We start from the raw sequence: 20,121 nt of genomic DNA on the forward strand, positions 1-20,121 counted from the left end.
ATTCGGCAAGACCCTGGCCATGATTGTCGATGGTGGCGAGCAAGTCATCATTGCCAACCTGCCGCCTCGGCTAGCAAGGAAGCTAGAGATAAACTGTTGATAAGGAAAACCCCAGAGGCTAAATGGAGTCGGCCCTATAACCTGAGGCAGTGGGCGCATCACGGGCTGCACCCTCTTGACGATGAAGGCGCTGGCGTGATGATCCATTGGGCGCCCCCTCAGTAGACCTTTTGTTGTTCTCCATGATCTCAAGCTTATAGAAAAATAGGGACTATACTGATGGTGCCGAAGGATTGAAACGAAAGCGGGTTGTTGCTCGACCCTCAGCCATAGCCTGTATATATAGCCCGGGGAGACAAAATCGGTTCTGTCAGAAGTATGGAATTGAAATCAGAGATGGAAATAGATCAACACTCTAGGAATTCAAGGGACAGATAATAGAGAGGTAACAGATTTGAACTTATCGCTTCCCTAAGTTATGAAGCATCATGGGACGGATATAAAGAATTTGTATGGATTAGAGATCAACCCACCAAGGCTTCTTTTGGATTGAAGGGGGTCTGGATCCCCACAAGGCCAAAGATCATCATAAGCCAAGTTACATCAGCCCATTAATAAGATTATGCCAAAGGAAGGGGAAAGTCACCTGACTAGCAGATGCCCAGCTGATTTCTCTGTGACTGGGAAACCGCTGGAAAGAAGCTTGTGGTTTTCCCGATAGGCATTTGATGAAACAAATAAGGGAAAAGTGTCCGCACACTCTAGCCCTTGCAAACACTAGAATAGCTCTGCGAGCCTGGTGAGAAGACACAGGTGATATCACAAGACTTCTTCTGGCCATAGCAGCTGATTCTTTTGCTTGACAAGGTGCTAGAATGAGCGACACAATCACCCTACGCACAAGAATTCTTCTAACTGCTCAAGAATCTTTATTGCAAAGAGATAGGCCATGGAGGGTCCAGTGGAGTTGGGAGCACTCGGAAAGATGGATGGAAGAGAAACATGGCTGAAGTAGTGAGTTGCTCTTGCTAGGGTCGGATAAGTGTTTTATAGCCGGCCTAGGAAGATGAATCCAAATGCCCATGAAATAGTGGTGCTCTCGCAAAAGTTTTGGGGCATAGGCTTGTGAATGGACGCAAGCGGTGACGAACGGTGGACCCCAGATCAAGGCTCTCTACCCGTGACTATGGACCAATCAGGGATGCAGACAGGATAATTTTGGAATAAAATTACTTTTATCCCAAAATTGGGGGGCATGTGTTTACACTAGAATTTGGAAGAAGGATTTCAGAGGCTCAAAAGCTCCCAAAACCACATCAGCAAGGAATCAATTGCGTGCAGATCGAAAATAGCTGATTCGGATACAACACTAGAATTGGCTTTCTTTAGATAGCGCCAGCGGACAATGACAGAAGCTATGATCGGTGTTGGGACGAGGCATGCTGGACTCTAGAAAAAGGGAAAGATTAGAGTCTAAGTTATCTTAAATTAGGAATGTTTTCATTTTTATGCTAAAGATTGTAACAAATTATGCTCGAGTAGGATTCATGTCTAGACTCCGGGTATAAATACCAAACCCCGACTATTATAAAAAACAACCAATCAATCAAATACAAGTCAATTTACTTTTTTCGGCTCCGGCCACCCCTTAGGAGTAGGAGTAGAGTAGATCTCGGTGAGTTCTTCAGCGAGTACGGCTGCATCGATCCGGTCGACCTCTACTGCTTGTCTGTAAGTATCGTTATGGTTTATACCTCTGTTCATATGGCTGCATCGATTCGGTCGACCCCCACTGCGACTCTAGTATAGGCTAGTTATCGACTCTTGCCTAATTCAAGTATGGCCTATGTGATTCTGCCTCACCCTACTGCTTGAATTAGATCAAGGTCAAGTTATCGGCTCTACCTTTCAATGACAGTCTTTGGTAGATTCATGAAGTTACCGATATTGCTTATTGCTTTCATTGTTTATCTAATTACAGCAATATCACTTTGCCCGATTGAGATTGATCTGGATCAGCCTTATATCTTATTTAACCCATCGTTTGCTAATCTTAAACTAATCTAATCTATATCTTAAACGATGAGTTATGTTTTTATTGGCTGTTTTATATCAATCTTAATTATGCATAGTGTGCGGTTAAGGCATGTTCGATTTTGAGTAGATCTATTAGTTAGCGAGAACCGTTCCATGGCCCGTTATCACGGTATGTGGGATTCTACCTCTCACCCCACTGTTAGCACCATGGAGTGGGGATTGTTGGTTGATAGATCCGTTCCTAAGAAGGCATGACCTTAACTATGCGCTATGCCTGAATCGACTGTTTAGCCGATATCGAGTGCTTTCACGAACAGTTCACATCATGAGATCGTTGAAGTAAAGATAAGTTGAAAGATGTGTTAGCCCCATGATCTTGTTATTGTATTATGGCTTGCATGATTCTGCCTCATGCCCCACTAATATTAGTAACGAGTTAGGATCGTCGAGTCTATTGTTATTTCTACAGCCTGTATGATTCTACCTCATGCCCCACTGGTCATGGTGATAGATGAGATCTAACATGTTCATTAGATTTATCTTTATTAAATGGTTAAGTGATGTTAAATTGTTTCTTTACATAAATAGGAGTTCGATTACTTGTAATCATTAGCTCAGTATAAACCGACAATCATCGATATCTTATTGCCATTGATTAATGTTTGCTTAAATGATATTTATTCTAAATGATAACTAATTCTTCTTCATACAACCCCATGAGCTCTAACCGACTTATTCTCATGAATATACTGGGATCGGCTATTTAGCCGATTTCCTTCTATATCGGCTCTCACAGCCATACATTCGAAACTGTCTAGCAACACCGGCAAGTTCCGCCCTTAATTACTGATGAACTTTTTCTCCTTGTCAATTGCAGGGTTAAATTAACTGGCACGCCTCAGGAGGATTGCACAGGACCGACCACCCCTGCGCTGAAGCTAGGCAGATCTACTCCATCGAGCGAACCCTTCTAGCTTGCTACATGTGTCCTCGGCATGGGACAAAATTCTATGTCGACACAAGGTCAGTGATAATGCTATTTGGGAGACCGAATCTATGGATGATATCTTCGAAGAGCTCGACTGCTTTCTTTGCAGTAGCCGAGACAAGTGGCTTATACTCGATCCACTTGAAGAACTTGTTGATGGCGACGTACACGTACCAAAAACCACCAAGCACTGGCTTGAAAGGGCCGATCATGTCTAGTCCCCAGCATGCGAAGGGCCAAGAAGCTGGGATGGCCTATAGCTATTGTGCCGGCACATGTATTTGCTTGGCAAAAAATTAGTATCCTTCGCAACGTCGGACGAGGTCTTCTACATCAGAGATGGCTGTGGGCCAGTAAAAACTAGCTCGGAAAGCTTTGCCGACTAGGTTTCTCGAGGCCGCGTGATTGCCGTAGGAACCAGAGTGAATTTCAAGAAGTAGCTTCACTCCTTCTTGGGTGATGCATTTCTGTAGTATCCCTTTCTTGGCACTTTTCCTCATCAAGTTGTCGTCCACTAGCACGTAATGCTTACTTTGATGGATTAGGCATTTAGTTTCAGTCATGTCGGTGGGTACTTTGGCGCTAGTGAGCAACTTGATGAACTATTCCCTCCAATCAGCGGTCAGTAAAGGTATTGTAAGTACCAGCTGCTCGGCGGGGGGAATTTCCTGCACTTCCTTCTCTTCCTTAATGGATGACGCCAAAAGATCTTGAACGAAGACCCCCAGCGGAATCATGGCGCGAGAGGAGCCTAACTTGGATAGGTGGTCGGTGAGCTGATTTTGATCTCGTACCACGTGGTGATACTCGATACCGTAGAACTTCTCTTCAAGCTTCCTAATTTCGACGCAGTATGCATCCATCTTCTCACTGGAGCAAGACCAGTCTTTGTTGAGCTGGTTGATGACTAGCATGGAGTCCCTGTATACCATGATGCATTTGACGTCGAGCTCAATGGCTATACATAGTCTGTGGAGACATGCCTCATATTCGGCGGCGTTGTTGGAGGCCAGAAAATGTATCGGGAGAACGTATCGAAGCTTATCCTTGGTCGGTGTGGCAGAACCGCCTAATGTAATGCCTCCCAAGAGTGCTCGTCTTCTATTAGACACTAAGCACCCAGGGGAGAACACTAAATTACTTGGTTCCGTCGGGCACACCCCAGGGGAGAACCCGAAAATCCACATTTTTCACCAGGATCACAAATGAGAGAATAAAGCTTATATCATTCTTAACCATTTCTTACATCACTTTACATGTAACATCAGAGTATGACATTTATTATTTATAATAGCGGAATATGATCATATTATCAGAGTTATGAACAATTTAATTGAACAACGGAATATAAACATGTGATCAGAATTACAACAGAAATAATTATCTAATCATGGCATGATGAATCATTGATATGTAAATTATGACAACATATTGTAATACTTTTATTCATAAAAACATTTAGTGGGAGTTATAAATAAAAGCTATGATCGCAGCGTAAAGGAAATCCTCTCTGAGCCCACCAGGAGGAATCCACACACAAAGGTCAGCTCTAGCATCCACTTGTCACCTGCAACAGGGGGAATAAAACCCTGAGTACTCAATTGTACTCAGTAAGACTTACCCGATAGGAGGAAAGAAAAGACTCCAAGGATATGCAAGGCTATCTGGCTTATGGGTTTATTGCCTTTGCAGGAAGCATTACTAAACGTGCGTCCTTATATTCAATTTTTATTAATAGCCGCATTAGTTCATTAACTAACCATTCTATGTAAGCACATGTGCTATTTTCAAGCAGATGGTAAGCAATCAGATTTCCTTTTTCCATCTTCCATCTTTCATCTTCAGTTCTTACTACGATTCTAAACCGTAGACAAGCCATATCGGATTTTCCGGTGAATCACGAATCAATGCTCCCAGCTGGGTACCCCAAAAACCCATGCCCCGCTTATACCCAAGGCACAACCAAGACCAACCCATCACCCTCCTGTCCTGGGGTCCTAGGTCCCCATCCAAACTAGGACTCAAAGCCCCTGCCCCTAAGTCCTAGACTCAGTGCAGTGCAAGGACCTCCACCAAAAAGAAACCCCGACAGTCGGTCCAAAAAGAGCCAGAACCCACGACAAGTGAGCAACAAGTCTTCCAAGCGTCCATACCCAAGTATGTGCTCGGGATAATAAGTCTGTGACTTACCTAGAGCATTATGCAATGACCGGTCTTTAACCAACATAGACAGGGAAAGCAGTGTAACCAGGCCATGCCCCGCGTCCACGGCGACACAACCTCTTACACCCACCAATACCCAAACCATATCCCTGCCCGGTCACTATTTTTCCTTTCCACTATTTATATTTTTCAAGTGATAATAATTCAATAATATAATTCCTATCTCTCGTGAGTGACAGCCATCACTCGACTTCTATCGGAGTCCTGTAGCATAGCAATCTATACGATCCTGTCATACTAGTATATATATATATATATATATATATATATATATATATATATATATATATATATATATATATGCAAGTGTGTTTCATTCAACTCCTTAAAACTTAATGCATAAATATAATTTAAACTGCAGAAAAGTAGGGGTTATGCACCGGGGCTTGCCTGGGTAAAATATAACCAAAAGTTAGCATTTGCATCTTTGGATCATCCACCATCATCCGAATAGAAAGCCCATGCATCATCTCATGGAGAGAATACCATTACACCATCTTCGGATTTTCAATCATCCTTCAATTGATCCGTTGACCCATCATCATACCTATATGATATGCAATGTAATGCAATGCAAAGATGAAATTAATTGACTGCAATCGTGACTCGTATAAATACGCTTTACGCTTCTCAAGTTAACGAGCTAGTTCTAACGACGACCATACTTAGGCTACATATCCATGTTGTCGAATAAAGCGTTATTTCCCAACAATTGTTTAAGTTAAACAATTCCAAGGTGTTTCTTTATTTCGTTCTATCGATTTAATCTTTATTCGCAATAGGACATCATTATCTATTTAGCAACTAATTATTTTGGTGCTACAAAAATTACAGTGAGCAACTAATAATGCTAGGAACCAACTGTAAAAATCTCAGATCCAACACTATTACTAATTTATCACGATAATTCCTACAAGTTTATATTTTTACAATATTAATCATCTCAAATTAATTATATAGCTTCCAAAATATTATCAAACTATGTGAATAAAATACACTAGCAGTTAGATCATGATTTTAGGCGACTAACAAAATTGGTTTCACTATTTTTGGACGCTTACACAATTTTATTTTAACTCTACAATTTTCCTTGTAAGCTAATTTAGAAAACGCTCTACAAATCAAAAAGGGCCGGCGGCTTGGCTTGGCCCGCAAACACGCGTGACCTGCTGGCCAGACACGGCCTAGCGGCGCGGAACGACCAAGAGGGACGCGTGGCCCATGCGGATGTGGCATAGGTCGGCCCAGCGGATAGGCAGCGACCCAGGTGCGGGGACAGGGCGCGCGGCGTGCGTAGCCCATCACGGTGCGAACAGGAGCAGCCCAGGCGCGGCGGTGAGCAGGCCGGCTCACATGCGGTCGAGCACGGCCCACGCGGCCAGAACCCGACGATGACGATACTTTATGCGATTAGGCCCCCCAGTTTCTTAGAAATTAACTACGCCCTTATTTGTAAACCTATGAGTCTAGCGTTTTGGCAAAATGAACCCGGTAAAGAATCCCATTTGCGCTTCCTCACCTTCTCACCTTCAAAAACAGAGCATGGAGCAGAGGAGGTAACCCGCCGACCCCTGCGGCGGCTCGCCGGCAGTGGAGGTGAAGCAGCATGGCTAGTAGTGCGAGGGCGCTCGTCAACAGAGGTGGAGTAGATGGGCAACGTGGGCTCGAGCACTCACGCACTCGCAAGGCATGGCGATGGAAGTGATCGCACCATGGAGCCGCAAGTCTAGCGTGGACCAGAGCGAAGCACGGCATGGCGATCGGTGCGAGCAGGCTCGAAGGCAACGGGCGGACCCTGCATGGCACACCCGGCGGCGTGCGGCAATCAGCGCAGGACCGTGGGGGCAACCGGGAGCAGCATCAGAGACGTGGAGCTGTAGCTGTCGAGGAGGAGGACGCGGCGCATGGCAATGCTTAGGAGGGGCAGCGCAGTGGCTTGTGTGCGCTCACGGTGTGCCATGGCAACTATGGGGGCACCGGCATGTGGGCACGGAAGGAGCGCTCACGCAAGCTAAGGAGGTAGAAAGAGGAAAATGGTGAAGGCAATGAAGAGCAGGCAGACAATGGCTCGGCCTTGGCATACTCAAGAAGTAGCATGGGCAGGGTGAGGTATGTGGATGGCATGGCAGGACGGCGCCATGGCTCGGCTCTATGCGTGACACAGCGGTAGAGCGGAAGTGACACAACGAGCAAGCAGCCAGCGCAGCCAGGCCGGCAGACCCACGCGCGTGAGGTCGTGCGGAAGCAACGTCCAGTACAAACCGTTCGCTGGCATCGTCGTTCGATATTCCTAAATATCTTTACGCACTGAGTAATTTAACTTGGGCATTTATTCGAATCCACAAAAATTATGAGAAACTTGTTTCGAAAATTTTAAATCCAAAAATTCTGAGAAACTCATTTCGAAAATTTTACTTAGGCCTAAATCGCGGTGCTAAACGAGCTCGTAACACCAGAGGTGTTACAGTCGGCGTGATGAACAGAATGCCCGTACCAGCACCGTTGATGTTGAGAGCGCCGTCAAAGTACATCACCTAGTGCTTAGGGTAGGTAGCGGCGATGGGCTCTTGAATCTCGGTCCACTCAGCCACGAAATCAGCGAGCGCTAGAGACTTGATGGTAGGCCTACTTCTAAATTCAATGGAGTAAGTGCCGAGCTCAATAGCCCACTTGATGATTCAGCCGTTGGCCTCTTTGTTGTGGAGAATGTCCCCTATAAGGAACTTGGTGACCACGGTGATCTTGTAATACTCAAAGTACTAGCGAAGCTTGCGTGGCGTAATCAGAATGGTGTATAACAGCTTTTGGACCTAAGGATAATGAGTCTTGGGCTCGTTAAGGACCTCGCTGGTGAAGTATACCAGACGTTGCACCTTATAGGCATGCCCGGCCTCCTCGCGTTCGACGATGATGGCTGTGCTGATGACACGAGAAGTAGCAGTGATATAGATCAGGAGAGTTTCGTCTGGCTGTGGTGCCGTCATGATCGAAGGCCTTGTTAGTAACAACTTGAGCTGCTCAAAAGCTGTATCTGCCTCCTCCGACCAGGAAAAGCGCTCGAAGGCCTTGAGGAGTTTGAAGAAAGGTAGTCCCTTTTCGTGGAGGCATGATATGAAGCGGCTTAGAGAAGCCAAGCAGCCTATAAGCTTCTATATATCCTAAACGCATATTGGCTATTTCATGTTGGTGATGGCGGAGACCTTGTCGGGGTTAGGCTCGATGCCACGGGCACTGACGATGTAGCCCAGCAGTATACCGGATGGAACTCCAAAGATGCACTTTGAAGGGTTTAGCTTTCATCGGTACCTTTTCAGGTTGGCGAACGTTTCCTCGAGGTCGACAATAAGATTATCGGCGGTCTTAGACTTGATGATCACATCATCGATGTAAGCTTCGATGTTGTGGCCAATCTGTTGATCGAGGCACATCTAGATGGCCCTTTGATAGGTCGCTCTGGTGTTCTTGAGCTCGAAGGACATGGTGGTGTAGCAGTATGCATCGAAGGGCGTGATGAACGACATCTTGATTAGGTCTTCTTCCTTGAGGGAGATCTGGTGATAGCCAGGGTAACAGTTGGGGAAGGAGAGCAGTTCGTAGCCTGTAGTGGAGTCTACAACCTCATCTATCTGAGGTAGACCGAAGGGGTCTTTAGGGTAGTGTTTGTTAAGATCAGTGTAATCAAGACACATTCTCCATTCTTTTTTCTTTTTTTGAATAAGAACAGGGTTTGCTAACCACTCAGGATGATACACTTCTTTTATAAATTCAGCAGCTAGGAGCCATTTTATTTCTACCCTAATAGCCTCCTTCTTGTCTAGCGTGAATCGGCGGAGTTTCTGCTTGATCGGTTTGGCGATCGATGAGACATTCAAGGAGTGCTCGATCTTCTCCCGAGGTACCCCCAACATGTCTATAGGTTTCCAAGCAAACACATTGGCATTAGCACGTAGGAAGAAGACGAGCGTGCTTTCCTATTTGGGGTCGAGGCGAGCCCCAATCTTCACGGTCATGTAGGGGTCGTCGAGGCTGAGGCCAACCTCCTTAGTTTCCTTGGACTTCGCGGAGGCACGAGGAGGCTCCAGTGATGGGATCTCCAGGTCATCAGTGGGCACCGTCTTGGCGTCGGTGACCAAACTGGCCATCTGGATGGAGAGGTCGGTGGCTTCGGCGAGGGCGAGACTCTCTATCTCGTAGGCGTAGGTGATGGAGAGGTTGGCCCACAAGGCTAGGTGATGAGGACATCACTCCTTTGGATGTAACAGCTGATCCTTCAACCGTCATGCAAGGTCCAATGACCCGGGCTCGAATGCGTCAACTAAATTTACAGGTGAGCTCGTTCTTAAGCGATCCTTTTTATACTTTTGAGAATAGACTACTACCTAATGATGTTATCTTGCTTAGGAACATTGGAGAGGGTCAAGAGGGACTAAGAGGACGTGGAGGAGGTGATGATGACCAGCAAGGACGTCCAACACAAGCCGGAGGCCCAGTCCAACACGAATTCGAGTCTGCCTTGGCCTCCAAGACCAGTCTGCCTTAAACTGGTCGCCTAGGACGCATCCGGACTCCGTTTTCGATGATCCACATATGGATGGAAAGCTAATTTGATAAGGAAGCCAATACAAGTGGTTTCACATCAAAAGCTGTTCGGAATCAACAGGAATCGTCGAAACAAGTCAGCGTCCGGAATCTGCCAGGGTGCTGCGACACCGTCTTTTGGTCCGTTGGACCGTGTATCGAGTTTGGGCCCATTAGGGGCGCGTCCAGGGGTCTTGCACGACCCTAGAGTCTTCATAAACAGCTGCCGCCCCTCCATTAGGGTTTGGGTTTTGCTTAGATTATTCTGTTAAGAAACAGTTTCGCCGTTCTTCGGTTTGTGAGACCCCAACTCGTGAGATTAATCATACATCTGCAATTTGGTTGCGATCTTTCTTGTTCTTGCTTGTGTTCTTCGTTGCGCAGGCAGGGATTAGCCTTCTTGGCGAGGTCAATCTAGTCCGTGACTCGGTTGATAACCAGAGGAGCTGTGGTGCTAAGATTGCAGGGTTCGATCTTTCGATCTGAAGCCGGATCGGTGTGTCATTCTCCGCCACAACGATAGTTACCATCACCTGACGGAAGATCGGGATCCCCGTCCCCCATTAAGTGGTAATCAGAGCTAAGGTATACCGTCAGGTTCACTTGTTATTCCCAAGTTTGAGTGTTTCATATTCGTCCCATAGTCCAGTGCCATACTCGTTTTTCCTATCCTAGAACCTTCCGCGCCATAGCCTTTGCATATTTCAGTTTCAGAGTCCGTCGTGTTGAGTTTGTGTCCTGGTCGAGGTCTTGTTGCTGGTTAGGTCGTGTTAGAGTCCAGTTCGTGTGTTTCCCCCCATCGTTTCCATCAAATCTTGGCTGTTGTGACCAATTTTGCACACATTGTTCCCGTTTTGTCCTCTAATTCGGAGCCAATTCTTAAAACTGGTCTAGTTTTCGCATACGAACTCCGTTTTCGACGTTCCATATATGCAAATCGATCAGAAAAAAATTTCGGATCCGTCCATCCCCTTTGTTGGGGTTCGGAATTTTTAGATTGGCCAAAAAGTGGTCACAAGATCCTCGTTTCGTGGTCACAAGGTTTTTGTCAATTTTCATCCAATTTTCTGAAAATTCCACAGGCCATGTCTTACACTTGTTTGAGCTCATATTTTCTGTGGTTACTGCTTTTGTGCTCCTAAGTAAAGGAAAAATATCAAAAAAATAAAATAAAAAAGTCGAAATTTCCCAAAAAAACAACGACAGCCCAAAAAATAGAAAAAAAGAGAGGGGCAAAAGAGGAGACTAAGGAAATTCAGCGGCAAGTCCAAGACCTTTTGGACCGCCGGTATGTACGTGAAAGCCTTAGTCCTTGTGCCGTTCCTGTACTTTTGGTTCCTAAGAAAGATGGAAGTTGGCGTATGTGTGTTGATTGTAGAGCCATCAATAATATTACTATTCGGTATCGTCATCCTATTCCTAGGTTAGACGACATGCTTGATGAGTTGTGTGGTTCTATAATTTTCACTAAGATTGACTTGCGAAGTGGCTACCACCAGATTAGAATGAAACTTGGAGATGAATAGAAAACTGCATTTAAAACCAAATTCGGGTTGTATGAATGGTTAGTTATGCCTTTTGGTTTGACAAATGCACCTAGCACTTTCATGCGCTTAATGAATGAGGTTTTAAGAGTTTTTATTGGTCATTTTGTGGTAGTTTACTTTGATGATATATTGATTTACAACAAGTCTTTTGATGAACATATGGATCACTTACGTGCTGTTTTTAATGCTTTACGTGATGCACGTTTATTTGGTAACCTTGAGAAGTGCATCTTTTGCACGGATCGAGTTTCTTTTCTTGGCTATGTTGTAACTCCACAGGGAATTGAGGTGGACGAGATGAAAATTGAAGCCATAAAGAGCTGGCCGGTTCCCCAAACCGTCACACAGGTGAGGAGTTTTCTTGGTCTTGCAGGATTCTACCGCCGCTTCGTCAAAGATTTCAGCACCATTGCTGCCCCATTGCATGAGTTGACGAAGAAAGGAGTGGTATTTCATTGGGGAGAGGCACATGAGGAGTCCTTTGACACTTTGAAGGACAAGCTTACACACGCACCATTGCTGCAACTTCCAAATTTTGGTAAGACTTTTGAGCTAGAATGTGATGCTAGTGGACTTGGCATTGGTGGTGTTTTGATGCAAGATGGTAAACCTGTTGCTTACTTTAGTGAAAAATTACATGGTCCTGTTCTTAATTATTCCACGTATGATAAAGAATTGTATGCACTTGTCCGTTCTTTAGAGACATGGCGTTATTATTTGTGGCCTAAAGAATTTGTTATTCATTCTGATCATGAATCGCTTAAGTATCTTCGCTCTCAAAATAATCTGAATCGTAGGCATGCTAAATGGGTTGAATTTATTGAGTCTTTTCCTTACATTATTAAACACAAGAAAGGGAAGGATAATGTGATTGCTGATGCTTTGTCTAGAAGATATACATTGCTGTCTCAACTTGATTGTCGGATTTTTGGTCTTCAATCCATTAAAGAACAATATGCGTTTGATTCTGATTTTAAGGATGTGTTGCTTAATTGTAGAGAGGGACGCACATGGAATAAGTTTATGATCAGCGATGGATTTTTGTTTAGAGCTAACCGCCTATGCATTCCAGTTGGTTCCGTTCGTCTTTTGTTGTTGCAGGAGGCACATGGAGGCAGATTGATGGGACATTTTGGTGCCAAGAAGACGGAGGAGGTGCTGTCCACACACTTCTTTTGGCCTAGGATGAGGCGTGATGTGGAGCGGTACGTGGCTCGGTGTGCCACATGTCAAAAAGCTAAGTCGCGTTTGAACCCACATGGTTTGTATATGCCTCTTCCTGTTCCTTCTACTCCTTGGGCAGATATATCTATGGATTTTGTGTTGGGATTGCCAAAGACTAAGAGGGGGAGGGATAGTATTTTTGTGGTGGTTGATCGTTTTTCTAAGATGGCACATTTTATTCCTTGTCATAAGAGCGACGATGCTGTTCATATTGCTGACCTTTTCTTTCAAGAAATTGTTCGCTTGCATGGTATGCCTTCTACTATTGTTTCAGATCGTGATGCAAAATTCTTGAGTCATTTTTGGCGCACATTGTGAAATAAATTGGGGACCAAGCTGCTGTTTTCTACAACATGTCATCCCCAAACTGATGGGCAAACTGAGGTTGTGAATCGAACATTGTCCACCATGTTGAGAGCCATTTTGAAGCGCAATTTGAAGATATGGGAAGAGTGTTTGCCACATGTGGAGTTTGCATATAACAGGGCGGAACATTCCACCACCAAGGTAAGTCCTTTTCAGGTAGTGTATGGTTTTAACCCCCGTGCTCCTATTGATCTTTTGCCTTTACCTACCACTGAGAGAATACATAGTGATGCTAGAGAGCGTGCTGATTTTATTCGTAAGTTGCATGAAACAACTAAAGCAAATATTGAAAGCATGAATGAAAAGTATAGAATTGCTCGTAGTAAAGGTAGAAAAGAGATTAAACTTGAACCGGGTGATTTGGTTTGGTTACATTTAAGAAAAGATAGATTTCCTGAGCTATGTAAGTCTAAATTAATGCCAAGAGTAGCTGGTCCTTATAAGATTCTTGAGAAAATAAATGATAATGCATACAAACTTGAGTTGCCACCCGAGTTCGGGGTTAGTCCCACATTTAACATTGCAGATTTGAAACCTTATTTGGGAGAAGAAGATGAGCTTGAGTCGAGGACGACTCCAATTCAAGAGGGGGAGGATGATGAGGACATCACTCCTTTGGATGTAACAGCTGATCCTTCAACCGTCATGCAAGGTCCAATGACCCGGGCTCGAATGCGTCAACTAAATTTACAGGTGAGCTCGTTCTTAAGCGATTCTTTTCATACTTTTGAGAATAGACTACTACCTAATGATGTTATCTTGCTTAGGAACATTGAAGAGGGTCAAGAGGGACTAAGAGGACGTGGAGGAGGTGATGATGACCAGCAAGGACGTCCAACACAAGCCGGAGGCCCAGTCCAACACGAATTCGAGTCTGCCTCGGCCTCCAGGACCAGTCTACCTTAAACTGGTCGCCCAGGACGCATCCGGACTCCGTTTTCGATGATCCACATATGGATGGAAAGCTAATTTGATAAGGAAGCCAATCCAAGTAGTTTCACGTCAAAAGCTGTTCGGAATCAACGGGAATCGTCGAAATAAGTCAGCGTCCAGAATCTGCCAGGGTGCTGCGACACCGTCTTTTGGTCCGTTGGACCGTGTATCGAGTTTGGGCCCATTAGGGGCGCGTCCAGGGGTCTTGCACGACCCTAGAGTCTTCATAAATAGCTGCCGCCCCTCCATTAGGGTTTGGGTTTTGCTTAGATTATTCTGTTAAGAAACAGTTTCGCCGTTCTTCAGTTTGTGAGACCCCAACTCGTGAGATTAATCATACATCTGCAATTTGGTTGCGATCTTTCTTGTTCTTGCTTGTGTTCTTCGTTGCGCAGGCAGGGATTAGCCTTCTTGGCGAGGTCAATCTGGTCCGTGACTCGGTTGATAACCAGAGAAGCTGTGGTGCTAAGATTGTAGGGTTCGATCTTTCGATCTGAAGCCGGATCGGTGTGTCATTCTCCGCCACAACGATAGTTACCATCACCTGACGGAAGATCGGGATCCCCGTCCCCCATTAAGTGGTAATCAGAGCTAAGGTATACCGTTAGGTTCACTTGTTATTCCCTAGTTTGAGTGTTTCATATTCGTCCCATAGTCTAGTGCCATACTCGTTTTTCCTATCCTAGAACCTTCCGCGCCATAGCCTTTGCATATTTCAGTTTCAGAGTCCGTCGTGTTGAGTTTGTGTCCTGGTCGAGGTCTTGTTGCTGGTTAGGTCGTGTTAGAGTCCAGTTCATGTGTTTCCCCCCATCGTTTCCATCAAATCTTGGCTGTTGTGACCAATTTTGCACACATTGTTCCCGTTTTGTCCTCTAATTCGGAGCCAATTCTTAAAACTGGTCTAGTTTTCGCATACGAACTCCGTTTTCGACGTTCCATATATGCAAATCGATTAGAAAAAAATTTCGGATCCGTCCATCCCCTTTGCTGGGGTTCAGAATTTTTAGATTGGCCAAAAAGTGGTCACAAGATCCTCGTTTCGTGGTCACAAGGTTTTTGTCAATTTTCATCCAATTTTCTGAAAATTCCACAGGCCACGTCTTACACTTGTTTGAGCTCATATTTTCTGTGGTTACTGCTTTTGTGCTCCTAAGTAAAGGAAAAATATCAAAAAAATAAAATAAAAAAGTCGAAATTTCCCAAAAAAACAACGACAGCCCAAAAAATAGAAAAAAAGAGAGGGGCAAAAGAGGAGACTAAGGAAATTCAGCGGCAAGTCCAAGACCTTTTGGACCGCCGGTATGTACGTGAAAGCCTTAGTCCTTGTGCCGTTCCTGTACTTTTGGTTCCTAAGAAAGATGGAAGTTGGCGTATGTGTGTTGATTGTAGAGCCATCAATAATATTACTATTCGGTATCGTCATCCTATTCCTAGGTTAGACGACATGCTTGATGAGTTGTGTGGTTCTATAATTTTCACTAAGATTGACTTGCGAAGTGGCTACCACCAGATTAGAATGAAACTTGGAGATGAATGGAAAACTGCATTTAAAACCAAATTCGGGTTGTATGAGTGGTTAGTTATGCCTTTTGGTTTGACAAATGCACCTAGCACTTTCATGCGCTTAATGAATGAGGTTTTAAGAGTTTTTATTGGTCATTTTGTGGTAGTTTACTTTGATGATATATTGATTTACAGCAAGTCTTTTGATGAACATATGGATCACTTACGTGCTGTTTTTAATGCTTTACGTGATGCACGTTTATTTGGTAACCTTGAGAAGTGCATCTTTTGCACGGATCGAGTTTCTTTTCTTGGCTATGTTGTAACTCCACAGGGAATTGAGGTGGACGAGATGAAAATTGAAGCCATAAAGAGCTGGCCGGTTCCCCAAACCGTCACACAGGTGAGGAGTTTTCTTGGTCTTGCAGGATTCTACCGCCGCTTCGTCAAAGATTTCAGCACCATTGCTGCCCCATTGCATGAGTTGACGAAGAAAAGAGTGGTGTTTCATTGGGGAGAGGCACATGAGGAGTCCTTTGACACTTTGAAGGACAAGCTTACACACGCACCATTGCTGCAACTTCCAAATTTTGGTAAGACTTTTGAGCTAGAATGTGATGCTAGTGGACTTGGCATTGGTGGTGTTTTGATGCAAGATGGTAAACCTGTTGCTTACTTTAGTGAAAAATTACATAGTCCTGTTCTTAATTATTCCACGTATGATAAAGAATTGTATGCACTTGTCCGTTCTTTAGAGACGTGGCGTTATTATTTGTGGCCTAAAGAATTTGTTATTCATTCTGATCATGAATCGCTTAAGTATCTTCGCTCTCAAAATAATCTGAATCGTAGGCATGCTAAATGGGTTGAATTTATTGAGTCTTTTCCTTACATTATTAAACACAAGAAAGGGAAGGATAATGTGATTGCTGATGCTTTGTCTAGAAGATATACATTGCTGTCTCAACTTGATTGCCGGATTTTTGGTCTTCAATCCATTAAAGAACAATATGCGTTTGATTCTGATTTTAAGGATGTGTTGCTTAATTGTAGAGAGGGACGCACATGGAATAAGTTTATGATCAGCGATGGATTTTTGTTTAGAGCTAACCGCCTATGCATTCTAGTTGGTTCCGTTCGTCTTTTGTTGTTGCAGGAGGCACATGGAGGCGGATTGATAGGACATTTTGGTGCCAAGAAGACGGAGGAGGTGCTGTCCACACACTTCTTTTGGCCTAGGATGAGGCGTGGTGTGGAGCGGTACGTGGCTCGGTGTGCCACATGTCAAAAAGCTAAGTCGCGTTTGAACCCACATGGTTTGTATATGCCTCTTCCTGTTCCTTCTACTCCTTGGGCAGATATATCTATGGATTTTGTGTTGGGATTGCCAAAGACTAAGAGGGGGAGGGATAGTATTTTTGTGGTGGTTGATCGTTTTTCTAAGATGGCACATTTTATTCCTTGTCATAAGAGCGACGATGCTGTTCATATTGCTGACCTTTTCTTTCAAGAAATTATTCGCTTGCATGGTATGCCTTCTACTATTGTTTCAGATCGTGATGCAAAATTCTTGAGTCATTTTTGGCGCACATTGTGGAATAAATTGGGGACCAAGCTGCTGTTTTCTACAACATGTCATCCCCAAACTGATGGGCAAACTGAGGTTGTGAATTGAACATTGTCCACCATGTTGAGAGCCATTTTGAAGCGCAATTTGAAGATGTGGGAAGAGTGTTTGCCACATGTGGAGTTTGCATATAACAGGGCGGAACATTCCACCACCAAGGTAAGTCCTTTTCAGGTAGTGTATGGTTTTAACCCCCGTGCTCCTATTGATCTTTTGCCTTTACCTACCACTGAGAGAATACATAGTGATGCTAGAGAGCGTGCTGATTTTATTCGTAAGTTGCATGAAACAACTAAAGCAAATATTGAAAGCATGAATGAAAAGTATAGAATTGCTCGTAGTAAAGGTAGAAAAGAGATTAAACTTGAACCGGGTGATTTGGTTTGGTTACATTTAAGAAAAGATAGATTTCCTGAGCTACGTAAGTCTAAATTAATGCCAAGAGCAGCTGGTCCTTATAAGATTCTTGAGAAAATAAATGATAATGCATACAAACTTGAGTTGCCACCCGAGTTCGGGGTTAGTCCCACATTTAACATTGCAGATTTGAAACCTTATTTGGGAGAAGAAGATGAGCTTGAGTCGAGGACGACTCCAATTCAAGAGGGGGAGGATGATGAGGACATCACTCCTTTGGATGTAACAGCTGATCCTTCAACCGTCATGCAAGGTCCAATGACCCGGGCTCGAATGCGTCAACTAAATTTACAGGTGAGCTCGTTCTTAAGCGATTCTTTTCATACTTTTGAGAATAGACTACTACCTAATGATGTTATCTTGCTTAGGAACATTGGAGAGGGTCAAGAGGGACTAAGAGGACGTGGAGGAGGTGATGATGACCAGCAAGGACGTCCAACACAAGCCGGAGGCCCAGTCCAACACGAATTCGAGTCTGCCTCGGCCTTCAGGACCAGTCTGCCTTAAACTGGTCGCCCAGAACGCATCCGGACTCCGTTTTCGATGATCCACATATGGATGGAAAGCTAATTTGATAAGGAAGCCAATCCAAGTGGTTTCACGTCAAAAGCTGTTCGGAATCAACGGGAATCGTCGAAACAAGTCAGCGTCCAGAATCTGCCAGGGTGCTGCGACACCGTCTTTTGGTCCGTTGGACCGTGTATCGAGTTTGGGCCCATTAGGGGCGCGTCCAGGGGTCTTGCACGACCCTAGAGTCTTCATAAACAGCCGCCGCCCCTCCATTAGGGTTTGGGTTTTGCTTAGATTATTCTGTTAAGAAACAGTTTCGCCGTTCTTCGGTTTGTGAGACCCCAACTCGTGAGATTAATCATACATCTGTAATTTGGTTGCGATCTTTCTTGTTCTTGCTTGTGTTCTTCATTGCGCAGGCAGGGATTAGCCTTCTTAGCGAGGTCAATCTGGTCCGTGACTCGGTTGATAACCAGAGGAGCTGTGGTGCTAAGATTGCAGGGTTTGATCTTTCGATCTGAAGCCGGATCGGTGTGTCATTCTCCGCCACAACGATAGTTACCATCACCTGACGGAAGATCGGGATCCCCGTCCCCCATTACTAGGTCTCATGTAGGAGAAGGCATCTTCAGCACCAGGTAAGCATAGTGCGGTACAACCATAAACTTGGCCAGAGCTGGCCGACCAAGTATGGCGTGATAGGCGGTGTTGAAGTCAACGACATAGAAGTTGATATGCTCGATGCGGTAGTTGCTTGGCGTACCGAACTGTACTGGTAGAGTGATCTCTCCAAGCGGTTTGGATGCCCTGCCAGGTACCACACCCTAGAAGGAGAAGTGTGAGGGTGTAAGATCTGTTATCCCAAGGCCCAACTCCTTTAGGGCTTCGGCGAAGAGGAGATTTAGAGCGCTCCCATCGTCGACGAGCACTTTTCTGAAAAGCACTTTTTGAATGGTTGCGTCGAGGACGAGGGGGAAACACCCTGTGTAGGGGATGTCTGCCCACTAGTCGGCCCCGCTGAAGGTGATGGGGACCTCAGACCATGGGCGATAGCTGGGGTTGGCGGCGACGTCTTCCGTAGTGACGGCGAGCACCTACCAGGCGGCGAGCTTTCGTTCTCTTCTGCTCTCGGTGGAGGTGAGGCCCCCGAAGATGGTGGCGACCACCTTGTCGTGATCCTGGAAGGCATTGTTATTGCCCCCAAGTGGTCGACGGCCTCTGACTCCATCATTGGTGTCGTTGTCTAGCTTTTTGTCTTGGAACTCCTTAGCCAAGCTAAGGCAGTCCTTCATTTTATGCTTGGCATTCTTGTGGAGAGGACACGGGCCACCGAGGATCTTCTTATACTGCTCGTCGTAGTTGCGCTTGGCGTGAGGTTCATTAACGGCGGCGACGATGTGGTCTAGCCGGCGATGGCGATTTTGACTAGACTTGGGTCCTTCTGGCCGATCACGCCTGTTGTCACGATGGTAACTACGATCGTTGTAGCGGCAGTCGTTGTGGCATCGGTCGTCGGGGTGGTCGTCGTAGCGGCGTGTTGGGCGATGAGTGCCTGCATCCTCATTGAAGTGCACCTTAGCTTCCTCGGTGTCGGCGTACTGGTTGGTGGTCGTGATCATCTCATCGATCCCTGTGGGCGGCTTGCGGTTGAACTTGGAGTGAAGCTCGCGGTGATGGAGTCCTCAGATGAAGGTGGTGATGACCTCAACTTTTGTGTTGTTGGGAATAGAATTCCTCATCTCAAAAAAGCGTCTGATGTAGCTATGGAGGAGCTCGGACGGCTTCTGGTTGATGCGGTTGAGATCATGCTTGGTGCCTAGCCAAGTACACGTAGCCACATAATTGTCGGTGGAGACTTTTTTCAGCTCTTCTCAGGATCCGATGGAGTCTAGGGCAAGGCTTGTGAACCAGTTCATGGTGGTTGGCGTGAGCATGACGGGAAGATAGTTCGCCATGACACTGGTGTCTCCTTCGGCGGCGCGGACAGCAGTGGTGTAAGACTATAGCCACTGCGTTGGGTTCATCCTTCCTTCGTAGGGCTCGACCCTAGTGTTCAGAGCACCCTCGTGAATGTTGGGGGCCCTTCAGTGTTGTCGGCGCCGTCTACAGCGTTGTTGGCGTTGAGCGGCTCGAGAGCTGAGTCTGGGTTACCGTACTCTTGCTCGTAC

The 20,121-nt window shown here is 45.3% G+C and overlaps 1 protein-coding gene across 1 annotated transcript in view; it reads right to left on the minus strand.

The window, feature by feature from the left end:
* Nucleotides 1-20,121, minus strand: part of LOC136461682 (rhamnogalacturonan I rhamnosyltransferase 1-like) — a 158,889-nt gene that overhangs the window by 20,109 nt on the left and 118,659 nt on the right. The window lies entirely within an intron of this gene.

The sequence above is a fragment of the Miscanthus floridulus genome, chromosome 6, assembly GCF_019320115.1.
Source record: "Miscanthus floridulus cultivar M001 chromosome 6, ASM1932011v1, whole genome shotgun sequence".
In the NCBI taxonomy this organism is placed as follows: Eukaryota; Viridiplantae; Streptophyta; class Magnoliopsida; order Poales; family Poaceae; genus Miscanthus; species Miscanthus floridulus.